Source organism: Rhipicephalus sanguineus, chromosome 5 (genome assembly GCF_013339695.2).
Source record: "Rhipicephalus sanguineus isolate Rsan-2018 chromosome 5, BIME_Rsan_1.4, whole genome shotgun sequence".
Lineage (NCBI taxonomy): Eukaryota > Metazoa > Arthropoda > Arachnida > Ixodida > Ixodidae > Rhipicephalus > Rhipicephalus sanguineus.
Window position 1 is genome coordinate 176,372,409 of NC_051180.1, and position 19,104 is coordinate 176,391,512.

The 19,104-nt window shown below is 41.6% G+C and overlaps 1 protein-coding gene and 1 long non-coding RNA gene across 3 annotated transcripts in view; both read right to left on the bottom strand.

Moving 5' to 3' along the window:
- The window catches only part of LOC119394456 (cysteine dioxygenase type 1), a 128,389-nt gene that overhangs the window by 51,636 nt on the left and 57,649 nt on the right, over nt 1-19,104 (bottom strand). The window lies entirely within an intron of this gene.
- Nucleotides 443-18,831, bottom strand: LOC119394459 (uncharacterized). 2 transcript variants are annotated; one of them, XR_005184143.2, is made up of 5 exons: nt 18,746-18,831; nt 13,019-13,151; nt 11,027-11,148; nt 7,453-7,666; nt 443-685 (listed from the first exon to the last, which is right to left on the bottom strand). It is a non-coding gene; the product is annotated as an uncharacterized LOC119394459 (long non-coding RNA). The 2 variants fall into 2 exon arrangements; XR_007416116.1 differs by lacking the exon at nt 18,746-18,831 and adding an exon at nt 14,305-14,860.

The window sequence follows — 19,104 nt, forward strand, 5'->3', positions numbered from 1 at the left end:
ACGTGAGACCTGTGATTACGTAGAACCCATGGCACGTAAAGCCCGTTCATGTTATTATGAAGCGCTCCGCAATGAAGAAATGAAGCAACAGCTGCCACGGAACGAGAGCTGTTACGTGGACCATTTCTCACACATTATTCATGATGCCAATACTAAATGGACGTAAAAAACTAATGTGTTTTCTGTTACGTGGACCATTTCTCACACATTATTCGTAATGCCAGTACTAAATGGACGTAAAAAACTAATGTGTTTTCTGTAAGTTCAACATTAGGCATACGTAAAAAACAAATGTATCTTCGGCAGATACGGGGGTAGTCAAAATTTCGCAGACCGCTATCCCACGTAATCCTATGGCAGCATGGCCTGGGAACTTTTGACCACCCCTGTACATGTAAAAAACAAGCGCGAAGAATATATGAAGTGAATTCGCTTGCCTAAAAACCGACAAGGTCAAGTTTTATCTTCACTGAAATCAAACTTTATTGTCCTAGAAATATAAAACAAAATACATCACAGGCGTTCGACATATTGTGTAAATAAAAATTGTCAGAGAAGCTTTATTTCATTTAATTATCTTTACATCTGGAATTTATAACACCCATGGAAAAAATATCAAAACTTCTTAACACCCATGGTACCTGTATGATTTCCACCATGCAACAGTATTGCGCAGATTTGTTCACTGAAAAAGAAAAGAAAAAGATATCGTGTTAGTACAAATCACATCACACCAGGCAAGTACAACAGCAAAATAGTGCGAGCTAATTTAGCAGTTTTATGAGTACATTACGCTGCCATTATATAGTGCAAATGTATGGAAAATAATACATGAAACCTCAATCTGCAGCTAAAGTGTAGAACTTCACACGAAAATTTGGCAGATTCCACACATTGTGGGAACCGATGTAATGCAAAGCAGTCAGCAAGGAGCTGCATAGACCGCATTCTTTGTTTTCGAGGCAAATGAAGGCATTCATGTTCCTCCTGTAATTATTGTTCGTCATAGTCATTCCACACCATAATAATTTTGGTACATATCTATTTAACGAAACGACTGCAAGCGTCCCAAGACTGTGGAATGTGAATCAAACCGTACATGACATACATGTTATGATTTGTATCTTACGCCCTTGTCACTTTCTTAGTTGCTCATTAAGGCGTCTTCCTCTCTGCCCTATATATTTTCTTCCACACAAGAGTGGGATTGAATAGATGAAGCCTTCAATACAGTTTACAAATAGGTTTACATGCTTTATGGAACACAACTGAGGCTGCTGCCTTCCTGTTTCGTTTACTTTGTAATGTCTATTCACCTTGGTTTGGTTTGGTCGTCTATTCAATCCCACTGTCCTGTTTAGGAAAATATATAGGGCAAACAGGAAGATGCCTTAATGAATGACTAACAGAGCATAACTACAACATAAACAGTGTGATTAGTGGCCATCTAGGCCTCCACTGCAGGGATTGTGGCTGCAAACCAATCTTTTCAGAAACAAAGTTATAGCAAAAAAACAAAGATCATACAACCAGAGAAATAATTGAAGCTGCAGAAACAGAACGTATAGAAACTAACTGTGTCAGCATGCCATCTCTGATGCTTTCACACACAAAAAAAATATTTTTTTAACAGTCGGTGATATGTACAGCACGTGTGGTGCTCAGCGGTGATGCATGTTGACTAGAGATAGGGGCACCAACCATGTTACTTCATTTTGAAAATTTCCTATTTTTTGACTGTCATGGTATATATGTGCCCACACGTCGAAAAATAAGATCAGTTGTAAGCCAGCACTGTTGTGCCTTCTTCGTCTTGTGTCTTGTCATAATTTTGCACCGTTTTTTCCCCCGTTATGTCTGAATGGCAATCCCATGGAAGCACCACAGCAACAATCCAACATGCTCTTTTTTTTGCATCTCAACACCACTTTGTAATGATGTAATCAACTCTCACTCAAGTGGCTCCCCCCCCCACCCCCCACGCTTGGCGCACTTGTATTTACTTGTTCACGAATGCCTGTCGACTGACTGTTCTCAAGCTGTAAACACTTGCTTTTTGAACTTCTGGTAATTCAAACAAAATTGGGGGGTCCCCGCGAGTTTGAATTATCGAGAGCCTTCTGCATATTGTTAGTTCTGCAGTATTGCTACTGAGGATGTAAGCGGTTGGAATGCGAGCTAGCATGACCAGTGAAAGACACATGTTTTGTTTCCAATCAGAACTGTTTAAGGTCAGTTTGTAGGGATTGCAGGCCAGTGTGATTGGTAATGTTACGGTAAATCACACAGTCATCAGCGAAGTGTTGAACACTAGATTTTACACAGGCAGGCACATCATTAATGCAGATTAGAAAAAGCAGAGGACTGAGCACACTTCCTTGGGATACACCACACATGTTATATAAGCAGAATGAGAGTTAGAATTATAACATAGGTGAACAAAGTTCTGAAAGAAAGAAAGTCTTTAATCTAGATGACCACATTAGGATGAATGTTAAGCTGTGTTAGTAAAGTCGATGGTGAAGAACCTGATCAAGAGCCTTAGAAAAATCTGGAAATACTGCGTCAGCCTGGGCGCCCACCTCAAGCAACAAATGTAAGTGGTTAAGAAGGCCAGCAGGTTGAGTGTCACATGAAAAACCCTTACAAAAGCTGTGCTGATATTTGAAAATAATGTTATGATCTTCGACGTAGTTAATTACTTGGCTGTGACCGACATTCTTGAGAAGTTTGCAAAATGTGCTTGTTAGTGAAATGGCTCGATAATGAAGTGGGGAGGAATGTTCACCTGACTTGAATATACGCATTACCCTGACTAAATGCCAGTCATAAGGAATTAGCCCATTTGATAATGATGGCGAAAACACAGGACAAGACAGAACAAATGCTTTGTGATGTACTTTTAAGCAAATTATTGTAAAGCCGAGGTGATGCAAACTACTAGTAATTTTAAAGTTGTTTAGCAAAGCTAAAATCCGCTTCATCAGGAACTATTTCAGGGGTGCAAATGTCATGAAATGTATTCAATTCAAGAAATAAGCTTACATCTTGATTGCCAAAAACTAATTAGAATGAGTCATTAAAATCTGAGCACAATCACATACATCAGTGATGACACTGCTATTATCTCTAAGCAAGATGGCAAGGTGAAAGCTAAGGTTTACAATGTGCCAGAATTTACGAGGGTTGTTGGTTGACAGAGAGGACATGTCACAACTAAAAAAGTGATGCTGAGTGTACTTTAGGAGAGACTCTTTGCCACATTTATACTTTTCCCACTCGTTTAAAAGACTGCTTTTTACTGTCTGCTGGTAATATCACTTTTTCTAGGTATTCATCCGCCGCAACTTCTGATTAAACCATGGTGTGCTGCTGCTACATCTATTGGACATGAGAGGCATGAATTCATGGCTAAGTTTAGAGAGATTATTTTAAAACAAATTCCAATTCTGCTCGACAGTGTGCAAGGAATAATGAACTTAATAATAATAATAATAATCTGGGGTTTAACGTATAATGAACTTAGCAGAGAAACAATCCAATTCAGTTAATTATGTCAGCTCTGCTGCAACACCTTATTTGTTTAGCAGCAGTTTCCTTTTTCGTTAAATGAACCGATAATGCATCCTGTTATTACGTCATGATCCGAAATGCCTTCTAAATTAATTATGTCTGAACAAACATCAGGATTATTTGTTACTACAAGGTCAATAATGTTGGCGGTGCTTGATGTGTGACATGTGAGATTAGTGATAGGTTGCGATAGTAAAAAATCAAGACACGACTAAAGAAACATATGAGCTTCGCTCTCACTTAATTGCTGTGAAGGATTGAGTGAACCAGTATATATTAGGGAAAGTAAAATCTCTGAATATGACAGAATATGAACACAGTAGAGTTAGGGAAATGTGTACATATTTCACACAGAAGTCGATGAAATTCTAAAAAAAAATAATTCACATTAGGAGGACTGTAGATAACACCAATAATTGCATCAATTGAACAGAATTTTAAAGAAACACACACATTAAAGAAATGAACTAATATTAACGGCATCGACAACAAGTCATCATTTATCACCAAGATTACGCCACCTCCTCTGCAATTTGATCTATCCCATCGAAATATATTGTAATGTGTTTTGCTGACAAACACCAAGTTCTTCAGAACAACATCAGTGAGCCATGCTATTAATGATGTGCAACATGAGTCAATTAGCAAAATATTTTGGTACTCTTTGACATGGCACGTCTGATGTCAGTGCACAAGAAAAAAGGGATTTATCGGTTTTAGTGATTGAGGATTTTGAGTGATGTGAAACTGAGGTCTGACCTGAGATCAGAATAGAAGAACGTCTATCTTCCGTGGAGTGTTGAGAGAGACAAACAATGTGACCAGCCTCATTGTCCCACACATAGGCATTGTCCCACACATTGTTATTGTAATGCTTATTAAAGGTAAGGCAAATGCAGCCACCGTCTCTCCTTACTGATTTTGTGTAGTGCCTAAGTGACAGAGTTTATACCCGTGTCACATGGGCATTTGAAAGAGCTTCCAACCGGTAGTCTACCGACTCAGTGGTCAAGCATGAACTGCTACACGGGATGTTTCAAAGGCCGTCGAGTCAATAGTCTATCGAGCCAGCGAAGCACACCACAACTCTATTGAAATTTCGATAAGCATTCAGTGGCGCAAGCGGAAACAGCGCAAACATGCCCTCTCGTTCACAGTGTGCTCGTACTCTCGATTAGAAACAATAAATCTAACCAGTTGTACGTGTGAGCGTTATTTAATCAAATGTGCGAACTGCACATATTTTCAACAGCAACGTGCTTGTCTTCATCATGTCGTCTTGCCGTGTATCGTTCACCACAGTTTCGGTGCTCAACAACCTAAAAAATTAAATATGTATTCATAACTACGAATAAACAACTTATTAAAATGCTTAAACAAAAACAACAGACATATCTGTGCTTTTAAGCAGACTTGTATTATTTAACTGTCGAAGACATGAATACGAAATAAATATCCACAGCGCCATGCAATCTTTGAGAGAAACAGCCCTTCAAAACTGCTGTGTAGAAGCGCGACAACTCCATCGAGTCAATAGAGTTGTGGTGTTTCGATGGCCATCGAATGAACGGCCGTTCAAAAGTGCCTGTGTGCACAAGTATTAGTCTGGACGGCCTCAGAATAATCATGAGAGGCGCCGAAGCTTGTGTACTTGAGCTTGAAGCTGTTGCTCCTCACAGATTCAACTTATTTATCGTTGTACAAGTTGGCAATGATAGGCCTTATCTTACTAGTTGAAAAGTGGCCCAAACAATGCACTCTCAGAATGGAAAGTATAGTCGCTGTTTATTCGAACACCTTCGCGGCACCGCAAATCGTCCCACTGGAGTAATGCAGACTCTCAACTGAAAATTTGGATGCTCCACTGTGCGCTGTTTGATTTTTCGGACTCCTGCTGGCTGTTTGGGTACGCCGTCAAACGCAATGACAAGATGTCAGCAATGTTTACAGTACTTTTACTATGCTGTCAGCACTCGAGGTTTGCATTGGCTACGGCTGGAGGTCGTGCCAGCGTCAAAATCCACGCAGAAATTGCATTTGCCGATGTCGAAGGCTCTGTTTGTTGGCTATGTGTAATGGTTGCCTTTTGGTTTTAGCCAGTCAAGTATTCACTGAATGGCTACAACGGCCAAACCGCACGCCAAGCCACGCTCGGAGTCAGCTCGGTTGGCACTGGCTCGGTGTGTGTGGCCACGGCTGTGGTGTGGCGTTTCATGGTTTGATCAATTTGATGTCTGAAGTGAATGACAGCACTCACAAGACGGACAAAGAGAGAATGACGGCACGAGCACTGCAACACCAACTAGCCCAACATCGTTCCCTTTTGGCATTTAGGGTTTGCGTTTTCTGTTGTTTCTGCGGCTAGGCCTCATCTGCGTCTCACTCTCTCATTTGTTGCTTGGTGTGTGAGGCCTGATCTGCTGGGATGGCTCTGACGCCACCCGTTCATCTGCGTGGTCAGGGCTAATGAATAAACGTGGCAACTGTAAGACACTGCTGATGGTGCAAAAAAGCAGCGATTATTCATCAGGTGGAAGGTGGCCAACCTCACTCCGAAGTTGCTTGGAAGTTTTCACCGAGCTGGACAATGATGAGATGACGCGTCGGGTTCTCGAACCAGCGCAGGTGGACAGTGACTCCGATGATGACGCGCCGCCCTCACCATAGCAATCAAATGCGAATTTAACGCAGCGCTAGTGACAGCCTACAGCGATGGCCAAATAATGGCTGAAATACAAGCTGAATTGTTTGCGAGTGTGTGTGTGTGTGTACAGACGTACATTGACAAGTTTTTTCCAGCCACTGGACTAATAAGGGTGTTTTTTTTCTCTAGCAAATCCTTTTTTTTCGTCTAACTTTTTGGTGATTCCCAACGAGTCCGAATGAATGGTTGGCTACTGTACGACACTAAGCCTAGTGGAACAAAATTCACTCACGAGTTGCCCTAAAGACATGCAAATTTCATTGTCCCTATCTGGAACACCATAAAAAATAACATCAGATGTCTTCTTACACATTAGATGTTTCTAAATTAGGCGTTAATAATGGCTGTGCAGACGGCACTGATGCGATTTTCGATTCTAATTCAGCAACATGTTGTGTCCAAGTCATTTTCCAGGGTAATACGAATGTTAAGGAACCTATTCAATGATTCCAGGACTGTATTGCAGCTAGTTTACAAATGTGGGACAGAAAAAGTCAAATTGTTTAATTTGTCCATCTGTGCCTCAGTCCTAGGCTTAGGGTTTGATTCAACGTCGCTACTGAGAAGTAGGAGAAGTCAAAGGTACATCAAGGTATTTGGTAATTTGTATCTAGTAATCATGTACAAAGAGTACCAGCACTTTCTCCTGACCTTGGGAGCCTCTTCTGTATAACCTTCACGTTGTAACCATGCTATGCAAAGCAAATGTTTGATTTGAAAAAATAAAAAGGCAGCACGAGCACATTTCAAACAATTCAATAGCAACAACACCACAACAAGGGAAACATCGTCTTCATGGTACCGGTGTGTTTCCTACTGACCATAGGTCGGCAAAAAATGTGAAGCTCACTCAGACTCATTCATATAATATATTTTGCCCTTAGGGCTCACTCAGACTCAAACTCACCAAAATTTTCCTCAACCGGACTCACTCGCGCTCAGACTCACTATAATTTTTCTCAACCAAACTCATTCGGACTCAGACTTGCAAAATTTACTCTACAGACTCACTCAGACTCACGTCTCAATATGAGTCTGAGTGAGTCGACACATGAGTGAGTTTGCCGACCTATGGTACTAACCTGGAAGAACATCAACAATAAGCATGGCATCGTAACTGCAGTGCCAAGGCCCCATGCATCGAAGAAATAAGTGCTTATGAGCTGCTTGGTCACCTGACTGTTCCATCTTGCTGAATGGAGAACGCTGCACCATCCAGAATTGCGAGGGGGGATGAGGTGGAAATGATGATGCTTCATACTTTGCTGACGATGTGGTCACACAACAATTCCCTGCGACATCAGGACACCAAGGCGCTTGTGGCAAAACCAGTCGTAGTGGTGCCCGCGTGATGGGTGACAGTTGGCGCAAGAACAATAGAAGCAGCACCTGAAAGAACATCAATGGTGAGTGCGACATCGCAACTTCAGTGTTGTGGCCCATACACATGAATAATGTGATATGCCTGTCCAATACGTCATGAAACCCCTTCCCATAGTCATGTGTGGCCATACCTGCACACCACGGCCTGTGGAATGTGGGTATGTGCCCCACAGTGATTCATGGTTTGTTAACCTAGGAAAGGCAAGAATGCACTTTGGTAATCTTAACGTGATAGCACTAAGGAGACCGCGGCACAGAAAATATGTTGCTGGTGTGAACGGCTTCTCAGAGAAAAAAAAAATCCCAATGAAAGGAAACGATAAATACCAGTTTGGGATGGATTTGAACCCTGGTGGCGTGCACCTCATTTTGATAAACCTGATGTCTGTGCTTTTAACGTGAGTGCCGACATTGCGTCATAACATAAGCTACTCCTTAGACATCAGTGCACTCAACATGCCTGGTAAGCACTCGATATGCCGACAACTACTCAGTTTACACAAAGACGTCAATCAGCCTAGTAATGCTTGGCTCAAAGAGTAAAAAAATGCAGCATGGGCAGCTTCTCACTGACTGCTTCGCATAAAATCTATTCCCACAGAGCATGAAATTCGCTGTACTGTGTTTTGATTTAATCCATGCGAATGTTTAAAGAGCACCACTTTTCAACATTATTTTCGTGCCTTCTACTGCAATGTGAATAATAAGTATATCCCATGAAAACACCAGAAGTACTTTTAAAAATCCAGCATGTTTAGAACAAGTGTCTTAAGTTAAAAGTATGTAACAGAATAATGAAAGCAAGGGCATCTGGGCTTTAGAAATACTTCACTAGCCAACGTGAGCAGATCACTCGCCCTGTCAGATTCATAACGAGTTCTCCCTGAAGAGAATAAGGGCTTTCCAATATTGTACACAAAATGTGATCGCTATTGCAACCTGTCATGTAAACCACGTTACATTTAGGAATTAATGACAATTGGATGTCGGCTTGAAAGTGTGCAAGAAAAGCAGCTGTTGTGTGAAAGCAAATGCTTCTGCTGAAATAAACTGTCACGTTAAAAATCTGCCAAATTTGCCGAACACAAGACAATAGGAATGTACGAATAGCGAATTTTAGAACGCAATCGAATACTATTCGAATAGTAAGGCAACCATTTTCAAAACAGCTCTGAAATTTCATAACATTTAATTTTAAGAAATATTCACAAACGAAAGAACGTTACAATTACTTTTAACCGACGAAAACTACTACAATTATGTAAACTCAGGTAAGCGCGTATGCATCAGCAACTAGAGCATTCACGAGATTTTGTAGCTATGCAATGAAATACCGCAGTCACTACATTATTCAAGGTGCCACTTTGTCATCAGCCTTTTATTAAAACTGAAGTGTGGCATAAGAATCAAGCAATAATGAACTGAACATCACCTATGCAGCTAACCTCTTAGTGAAACACTTAAACTGGTTTTCACTTCATGGGCCTTGGCACCAAAGACAGCTAAATATCATGGTTGAATACTGCATCTGCAAGAGCAGTTTACAGCAAGATAACACTTGTGTCTGTTGTCAGTCATGTAAACACGTACAAAAATTGCACTTCTGCATCTGAATGCAGCCGTATTCCCCACCATCTCATGACCAATCTCATGGTGATGACAGTGGGTTGGCGGCACGTTCACTTCTGTGACACTGCAGTTTTTAGCAAAAACGCCTTTATCCGATGATCAATAGTGTCGATAGACCGTTAAAAGCTGAAGCTGCATGTCCCTTGGTAATTCAATCGTAAAAATGACCCCTGGCAGTTGCAATGCATAGTTACTGCGGTGTTTTCCCGTCCATGCTGATTATTTGAAAATTATTCGAAAAATATTTGGTACTTCGAATACACACTATTCGATTCGGCATGAAGATTATGCGATTTGTTCTTCGAATTTTTTTAATATTCGCACACCCCTACAAGACAAGGTGGCTGCTTGCAAGCTCTCAACATCAATGCATGCAACAGCTTTTTGTAATAGTAGGCATTATGTCACATTAGGATATTGAGACCATGCCAAAGACAGGCTTTCTTGACAGAGCACAATAGCAAAGGTCAGTGCACAGGTTTAGCAACCTATTAAATATATATACTTAATAAACATGACACAAACAGGCATTCTATGTATAATAACCAAGATTATCGCCTAAGAACTATCCTGCAGTCACTCTACTTGTCACTCCCAAGTGACCCACAATCCATACTTAATACTAATCCATGTTAATTTAACTGACTCAATGCTTCATAACTCTTGTGTATTTGAGACAACCTGAAGATAAAGGCCCAATCAATGGTCACCAATGGAATGCATGACTGCTACAGGAGAAAAGAATGCGTTTCTTTTTAAATAAAATTTTGAAGTTCACGAACCTGAACAATTGATGGTGCCCCTCTCTACCATGCTGGCCTCACTTACCTCCTCAACAAACAATGTCTGCACTAGATAATTAGTTTGATTAATTTATATTAGATATATATTAGGAGCAAAGGTGTGCACTAGCTTATTAGTTGGAGCCAATCACTTGTCCAAAATCACTGACATCGTTTAAAATCATCCGTCAACTTATCTTCACACAGTTGTTGCCTAGATAGCACGACAGCCCAGATGGTAGAACCAGTTCATCCACAAATGCAGTGGGGATGGGTATGGTTTGTAGGGTTTAATGTATCAAAGTGACTGAAGCTATGAGAGACGCCGTAGTGGAAGGGTTCAGATCATTTCGACCAGCTGGGGTCCTTTAATGTGCACTGACATCACAAAGTACATGAACCGCTAGCATTTAACCTTCATCAAATTGCGACCATCACAGCGGAATAGAACCCACATCTTTCAGGTCAGCAGACAAGCGACAAAACCAATAGGGCACTGAGCCGGCTGGTAGTGATGGGGTACGATTCCCAGACTACAACTAAATTTCTTCAGCTAAGCTGCATACAGTTCAGTGAATACACAACACTTTAATGATAAAGCCTGCCACGCAAACTGCATGTGTTACTGAACTGTAGTATGGCCACATAAGCAAGATGGAGAAGGTCCATTATTATGCATAACCAACTCGGGTAAAAAATTGTCACACGAGATCCCGAACCGTAATATGGAAGTACTCATAGCCCACAATTAGCCTGATGCCATAAAAAAAGCACTGCAATAATGACTGCCTTTTTTTGCTTGGTGAGGTAACAAAAAAAAAAACAAGACGCGTGACTACAAAATACAGAGCCCACACATCTCTTGTGTGGGCATATGCATTTCCTTGTCCTGCTTTTTTTTGCAATGTACCTTTTTTATGTCAAGAACTGCACGTTAAAAGCAATTTTGGCATACCTTGCACAGCAGCGTCTGCCGGCGACACATCTTTTTCAACAATGAAGGCCCTTTGGCTCATGGGCACCTGAGCTACAACCTCTTGAAATACTTCCAAGCTCCATCCGATCTAGAAGGAACACCTGTCGCAAAACAACAGCACCATAAGCTCAAACAATGGCTACACAACTTACATTTCCTTTGTCTAGAAATGCGGTGAATCAAACAAACATTTCATCTTGCCACTGTAACAAAATGAGTTACTTGGGAGAGTTAGTGGAAACTCGAAGTTGGTGCACACCTTCGGACATCACACTACGGATAACTGCTGCCAGAGCCCCATAGTACAGCTGCCTGTGTGGTAGTACTCATTAAATAATCAAAGGTACCCACTTTCCTTCAAAAGTGGGAGCAGAGCTGCCTCTGCTATGAAAAGCATGTCATCCTCACACCTGAATGCAAGAAGAAGCAACTATAGCCATCTGATTTTCTTTTATTGTTTTACATTTTAAAGCAACAATATTAACTTTTTTTTTCTTTTCAAGTAGAACACAATACATATTGTGTTGCTATTTGTAACCAAGTATCCACACAGGCTTCTCCTGTTATGGTTACCATATTCTCTTTCCAACCACACTTGTGCTATGACTAGTTCTGCTAGTTAACCTGCCACTTTTCTGCTTTATTCTATCTTTTTGTTGAACAAAGGGTAACTAGACACATATGGAAAACTATGAATGCATGCTAAACAAACAAGTCAATTGTAGCTAATAGATGCACACTTATTCAAGGCAGCCAAGCACCACATGGAGTGTGCTTTGACAATGGAATTATGTGTAAGAAAGTTGGAAGGCAAGATATTCTCAAGTGGTTTCACTTCAGAATATTGATGCGTTTTGAAACACATCATCATCTTAGAGCTGTTGCAGTGGTGAAACAAGCATGTCACCTTTCAGTACACATACTCATGTATTAAAGAAGCTGATCTGACACAACAAAAACCACTTCAGAGGCAGTGTGAGATGTAGACTTACCATACGGTTTCAATATGAACTAAAATAGTCAACATACTATATGTGGCAGGTCAGGCTATATTTGTGCCAACATTGGATTCGAAATTAAATGACCAGGCTATTTTCATTCAATTTTAATAGCGTGCTCTTCTCCGTGTGTATATCATGGTGGAAAGCCATTTTTAGAATTTGTACTTGCAGCATGCTTACACATCAGGCATGCCTCAAGCAAGCAAACATAAAAACAAAAAAGATTTAAGAGTAACTATGAATGCAGACCATGCCTCAGTATGCGCACAACTGAGCCATAGTTACAGTGAGGGCATATAGTACGTTTCTTCACCTGTAATGTGCAAAGTTTATTCTTGACAACTATGCATTGTGTTGTATGAAAGCTCCTTAAAATGCAACCATAGGCAGCAGTGGTTAGGCTTCCTTTTTTTTTTTTGCTTCTTGAAGCCAGGGGTTGGGTACAATGATGTTGCACTGTCATCCACTATGCTAAACAATTTGCAACGAAACATTAACCGAAGATGCTTTTTCACCTGAAAAGCCTCTTTATCAGGCTCGCCATCACAGTAGCACCAGAAAAATAGCTGCGCAGCATCAGCACACTAAAACTCCAGCCAGAGAGAAACGCAACAAAATTAAACCTGCAGGTGCTATGGATTGCACCGGCCATGTTCACGACTATGACCCCTCAAGTTTATCACCAGGACAATGATGGCATGCTTTAGGTCTTCAATTAAATTTTACGAGTTGGCCAGCTTTTGTGCCTCTATGGTATAAGCTTGGAGCATTTTTTTGTCTAAAATGCTGTTTGGTAGAGGAAAAGCAGGAAAAACCACTCTCAGCACAATTTGGCACAGCTGTTAGCTGCTTATCAGCTGCACTAGTTATGCAACAATGTTGCATAACAACGTAAAAGCCCTAAAATGCATATAAATGTTTTGGTTGGGAAATACAGGCAAGCAATAGATTACCCACGTCGAGTTGTTACCTTTGCACTGCTTGAACTGCAGATACCTTACTCTTCCGCTTGCTGTTAACGTGTGGTGTTGTTTCAGCAGTGAGCATTGTCTTGATGGCATAATGTGCTCTTCAGATATTGAAGAGAGGCAGGACTGCTGTTTCTGCAATGATGAAAGGAACTTTACCATTCGGCACCTAAATTTTATTTGCACTCATAAACCAACCAAACTGCTTCTAAAGGCAGTTTGGCTGGTTGGTTTATCAGTTTAGAGGTAAATAACAGCTCTAAAGAGATACACCACAGTTCTAAAGACCAAAACAGTGTCGGCCTTTGAACGGTGCTTAGCAATTCTGATACTGAACTGCAACAGAACCCTTTGCAAGCAAACTCATTTCCTAATGCAGATGATGTTTTCCACTGAAAATCATGGTGCACTATGAAATGATTAAAAGTGAAATGTCTCTAACTGAAAAAAAAAAAGTTGGTTCATCTAAATCCGGATTTTTAGGTACCAACTGTGATCCTTTCAAAGAGGGAGTGAGAACGAAGATGGTAGGTCGCGCCTTTTAAACTTCAAATAGAACTGAGCTAGTTGGTAAGTATTCATTCTAAAATGACGGGGTGTGCAAACATGGACACAAGAAAGAACACGTTTGTGGTGTCCTGACTTCTTTCTTGTGTCCGTGTTTGCATGCCGTTTTTCTTTATAAAGCTTTTCTTTTCTTTTTTTTTTTCTTCGTGTGACTAGGATGTCAGAGAGGGCTGACAGTACACATTAGTGGCCTCACTATCTTGCGTATGTGAAGAGCAGGCATATAAATGGTGGGCAGGTTTCCATTTTGAGCAGGTCGAACTGTTCTAGAAATTTTGAATTACCAAGATTTAAAGAGTAGTTGATTTTGCTGGTACGTCTCGGTCGCTAGTTTCAGTTTCTCAGAAACCAATTTTGTGGCTTGCCTACTCTGAATGTTTTGGCTAAGGCGTCGCGTTGTGAAGTGTAGGTTTTGACATCATTGTTGTGATGATGCTCCTGCTGTTTTTTTTTTCTATTTTCCCCACTGTATGCTGCTTGACAGTCTGAACAACTGGTTTGGTAGATAACCCCTTTACTTCTACAGTAATACCTCGTTAACTCGAAGTAGTAAAAACCAGAAAAAATCTCGAGTTAAGCAGATTTTCGAGATAAGCAAAGTTGCGCAAATTCTATTGAGAAGTCCAGTTGTATCTAAAAACGTTATCACTACCGACCACTTTCTTAACAGGAGGGCCTAACTGGCTCTTTGTAAAGAATTTAAAGAAAAATAGTGACATACCAGAGCTGTCAACCAGCTGTGTTTTTCGGCGCTGCCTTTGTATTTTCGGCACTGCCTCACAGTAACACTTGCACCTAGCAAAGCTTTCTCGAGTTGCTTAACACACCGCATGTGGCGATCATCCGCACCGCTGCACTTTTCGCATCAAGCAAAACACGTTTCTTGTCTCGGCTGATGTCGTCACCCCTGGAGTAGCTGCGTCGACACTGCCGCGATCACCGTGCGTGACGCCAAGTTGTTTCACTTAAATGGTCAAACCAGTCGATGTTGCAGGCGAGATCAGTGTAGCCCACCACTAAGTCCAGAGAACCGGCCTTCTCTGTCAATGTTGTGACTCGAAGGGGCTCCTCTCGCACGGTGCAACCACACAATCAGCGCCGTTTTGACGTCCGGAACTTCGAGCCTCGAATCCGCTTCTTTGATTAGTGCTACCTTTCTCTGCGCACCAGTGACTTGCTTTGCTTTTGGCGGCGTTATCCTCACCACATCGCACGACCGACGAGAAAATGCGAGCGACGTGTCTTGCGTAAATAAAATGCTGAAATCGCACTGACGGTAAACAAAACGACGTGTGCGACCCATGCTATTTTGCAGGGCCTTCCTCTGTGCACGTCTATGGCGTCACATGACGTGACACAGGGGTGCTTGACAAAGTCGTTATGCCGCTAGGTTCCGACTTCACTTTCGGGAACAGTGTCCACTTCGTCGAAAGCGCGGCAGCCTCGCGCGAACCTTGTGAAACGTAGACATTTTGCCGCTAGCATTTTGTGAAACGGTTCAGCGACAAAATTTTTGTTCCACTCTCACTCGAGATTTTGAGATAACTGGAAGTGGGCACGGAAATACTTCGAGATGAAGGGCAATAAATACATTGCACCTATGGGAAATCGTTCGGTACCGAGAAAATTTCGACTTAGCTGATTTTTTGAGATATGCGAGTGCGGGTTAACGAGGTATTACTGTATATGCTGTAGCATGGATTTTGGGGGTCAGTAGAAGGATGATATTTATATCTTTCTTTAAAATTCAGCTGATGACTGCACTGGTACCTATACATATATGGGAGAGATAAATTAACACAAGATACTTGTTTTTGAGCATGATTTCTTTTTTTGACATGATTTCTTCCTGCCAGGTTGTCTTATGAAGGAAGAAATATGGGCAGGCTGTTTCTTTTTTTTTCTTTTTAAGTTTAGTGAAAATCAGACTTCATTTGCTTCTGTCAGATTCTAACTTACAATGCTTTTCATTTATTCTGAATAAGCTATTGACAACTCATGCTTTTGACTTACCGGATGGCTCAAACTGAAATGCACGTGGTGGTGTGAATGTGTTCGTTTGTGGTAGGTAGAGAACTTTTGCCTCCTGTTTCGGTTACTCATACATCGAAGGAATGGGAGTGATTCATTGAAAAATGAACTGAATATGCACAAGTTTAGGTGGATGTCTGACTTGTGATGTCACTATAATTCACATACAGTCGGCCACGAAATAATATGGACCATGGGAGCACGTGCCAAAATTGCCATCTGCGCTGTTTAGTGGTGAGTCATCTGCTGTCAAGAGTGCTGCTCTGGAGAATGCGTGGCCACAGCTATGCTCTCGACAGCGGATGGCTCGCCCCTAGACAGTGTAGACGGCAATTTCATTACACACTTGTGTGGCCCGTATTATTTTGTGGTCGATTGTACCTGAGAGACTTTTCGTTTTGGGTGAAATCTGTTTTTCATGGTGACGCTCCAATGAGGGCGCCTCATCAGATTTTACATGAAACGAAAAGTCTTCCTCAAGTACATTAATGAGAACCAACAGACAATCAAGCCAAGGAAGCTATAGGGGATCTTATTTGTAGTAATCAAAAAAATTAAAGTGGACAAAAAGACAACGTGCTGCCAGCATCGACCGATATCACAGATACACTCAATAAAATGGCCAGGAGAAAGACCGTTGCCGTAACTCAATCGGTAGGACATCGGATGCATTATTTGAAGCTTCCATATTCGGTCCCTGCTGGTGGCATACAAATAACGTCCCCAATACTTTTCTTGGCTTTACTGTCTGTTAGTTGTCATTAAGATTGTCTAACAAAGAAGAACGAGCCCTTTAGTCCCTTCTTTTGTTCATTCCTCAAGTACATGACATACAGTGACATCACAAGTCAAGCTTACACAGGCACCTAAACTTCGTAAAACTTTATATTCAGTACACTTGTGGATGCGGAAATATGGAGCAGAGTCTGTATTAACTCATTGCCAGGAAGTTTTGCTGCAGTTAAAAAGTAATGTGAGATGTATATAGTGTGAAATGATGTGTACAGCTGGCGACAAAGTTGCAAAAAAGTTTGTTTTTGCACATGTATAGTCCTAAACTTAGCATTGAGGTGGTCCTAGTAAAAATATGGTAAACAACGCATTTACTAATAACCTTCATAAAATAATTTTTTGTTTTAAGCAAGAAAAATATTTTTGAAGTGTTCTGCCAGTTTCTGTGCTTGCGTGTGTTTATACCTTGTAGCAATGCGTCCCAGCGGCATGTACAAGCTGCGCGGACACGAGGAACATTTTGACAACATAAGCAGCTTTGTACGTGCCTATTTAAATGGTTTACTATTGAGTGTTAGCCTGAGTAAACAAGAAATCCAGCCCCTACTTTTCGCGTGCGTTTAACCACGTGCAGCTGTCCGCTGACTGCTCGCATAGTGTGCTTGCGCAGCAGCACATTACCTATACACTAGGATTGAGAAGCGGGAAGAACACTATGATTAAGAAAAGGATCTATCAAAATAAAAAAAAAGGATATGTTGCATGGTGAATAAGTTGCAGTTATGAACCAACACATGGTCAATGGTAAAACATGGTCACTTAAATATGAATGTGTTGGTTCATGACTGCATCTTATCGTGTTTTATCTTTATAAGATCTTTTTCCTAATCGTAGTGTCCTTCCCACTTCTAAATCTTAGCGCATAGGTAACGAGGTGTTCCACACATCGGTATTACGTCCCGGTGCTGTAAAAGCACACTAATGGGGCCGTCAGCGGAGAGCTGCATGTGGCGACCACATGCACTCTAGTATGGTTCGACTTTCTCGTTAGCTCAGGCTAAGACGCACTAGTAGATCATTGAAATAAGCACGGACAAAGCTGCTTATCGTGTCTAAACCTTCCGCATGTCCGTGCTGCTTGTACTTTCCGCTAGGACGCATTGCTACGAGGTATAAACATGCGCAAGCACACAGACTGGCAGAACACAACTCCAAAAATATTTTTCTCGCTTAAAACAAAAAATTATTTTATGAAGCTTTCTCACTCAGTAGCCAATGAAGCTTACTAGTAAATGAGTTATTTACCATATTTTTACTAGGGCGACCTCAATGCTAAATTTACGACCAAACATGTGCAAAAACAAACTTTTTTTGCAAATTTGTCGCCAGCTGTACGCATTATTTCACACTATATACATCTCAAATTATTTTTTACCTACAGTAAAACTTCCTGACAATGAGTTAATACAAACTATCATATATCACTGAATGTTATCTTTGTATTAAAAAATCACCAATATAGACCATATTGCCCATATTAAAGGCAGTATAAAAAAAACCACTAAAGCGTAAAAGTTTGTAAAACTTAATTTAAGTAAATATCCTACCATCGTTCTACAGGGGAAATTTTGTCCTAACCTAATTTAGGAAACGCAGATTTTCTGACAACGCGTTTCACGAGCCCTGGTTTCTAAATAGCTTTCCGCAAAAAATTACATGTTGCTTGAGTTCCCATTGAGTTTACAGTTCCCTTCTCGGGCTGCTCGTGCCTTTTATCAGACACCGCGAAGATGCACTTTCGCCCGATGGTGATCGCACGCGTGAAGGCTGCAGCGCGCCACGATTTCACGGTAGATCGTCTCGTCTTTCGGCGCAGCGGCATACCGGCAGCGTAAACAGAGGCTCACCTAACGGCGCCAGCACTAAGGGAGACACACACATGGAGCGGCTGCGCTCCGGCACTGACAAGCCCGAACACTGCTAGCAATCGCAATATTCTTGTCCTTAATTCCTTGCGCAGGTGCAGAATAAAGCGTAACGCGACAACTGCGGCGAAGTTATCAGCGCGAAACGAAAACCACAAGCTCGAGTTGTAAACACGACCTACACGATCATTCCGCGATTTCCCGTAAATGCTGCATTTTGTGCGCTCACTTTGAACTCCGCCTCAAAAAACATGCACAGTACAATCCGCAAGGGTAAGAGCCATACTAATTATATCTGCGCAGTGCGGGGATCAAAGTTTAACGAAAACGTCGGCGTAACCCGTACATTTCCCCGCCTTTACTCGAGGCGGCCTCGTCTCGGGTATTGCTGAGCGTGAGCATATGACAACAGATCGATTTTAGCGGCACGAGCTACAACCACAAAGGCGAATAGATGGGAAGTCAACCACTCACCTCGAAGACGTAGAGCGTATGAAAAAAGCAGCTCCTGCAGGGTCCCGCCGTCTCGCTTCGTGCGTACGGCGTTAGGGTTAGCCGTTGAGGGGTAGCCGTGGACGAATGAGTCGGCGAGTGACGATCGCAGTGCGCCCAGGTGCGCCCTCTCGGTTGATATGTCGAATGGATTTCTTTCCGCGACGGCCTCCTGAACTGCCGTTTGGGATCAAATACAGTTTCGTGCAATAACAGAGGTGCAAAACGCGTAGTCGCAGCGATGGTATGCGACGACCATGTTGATATGAATTCCTGGAAGTCATCCGTATTATAAGAGATACTTGCGGCCGATTTTTGTCATGAAGGAGGAGACGCTTGTG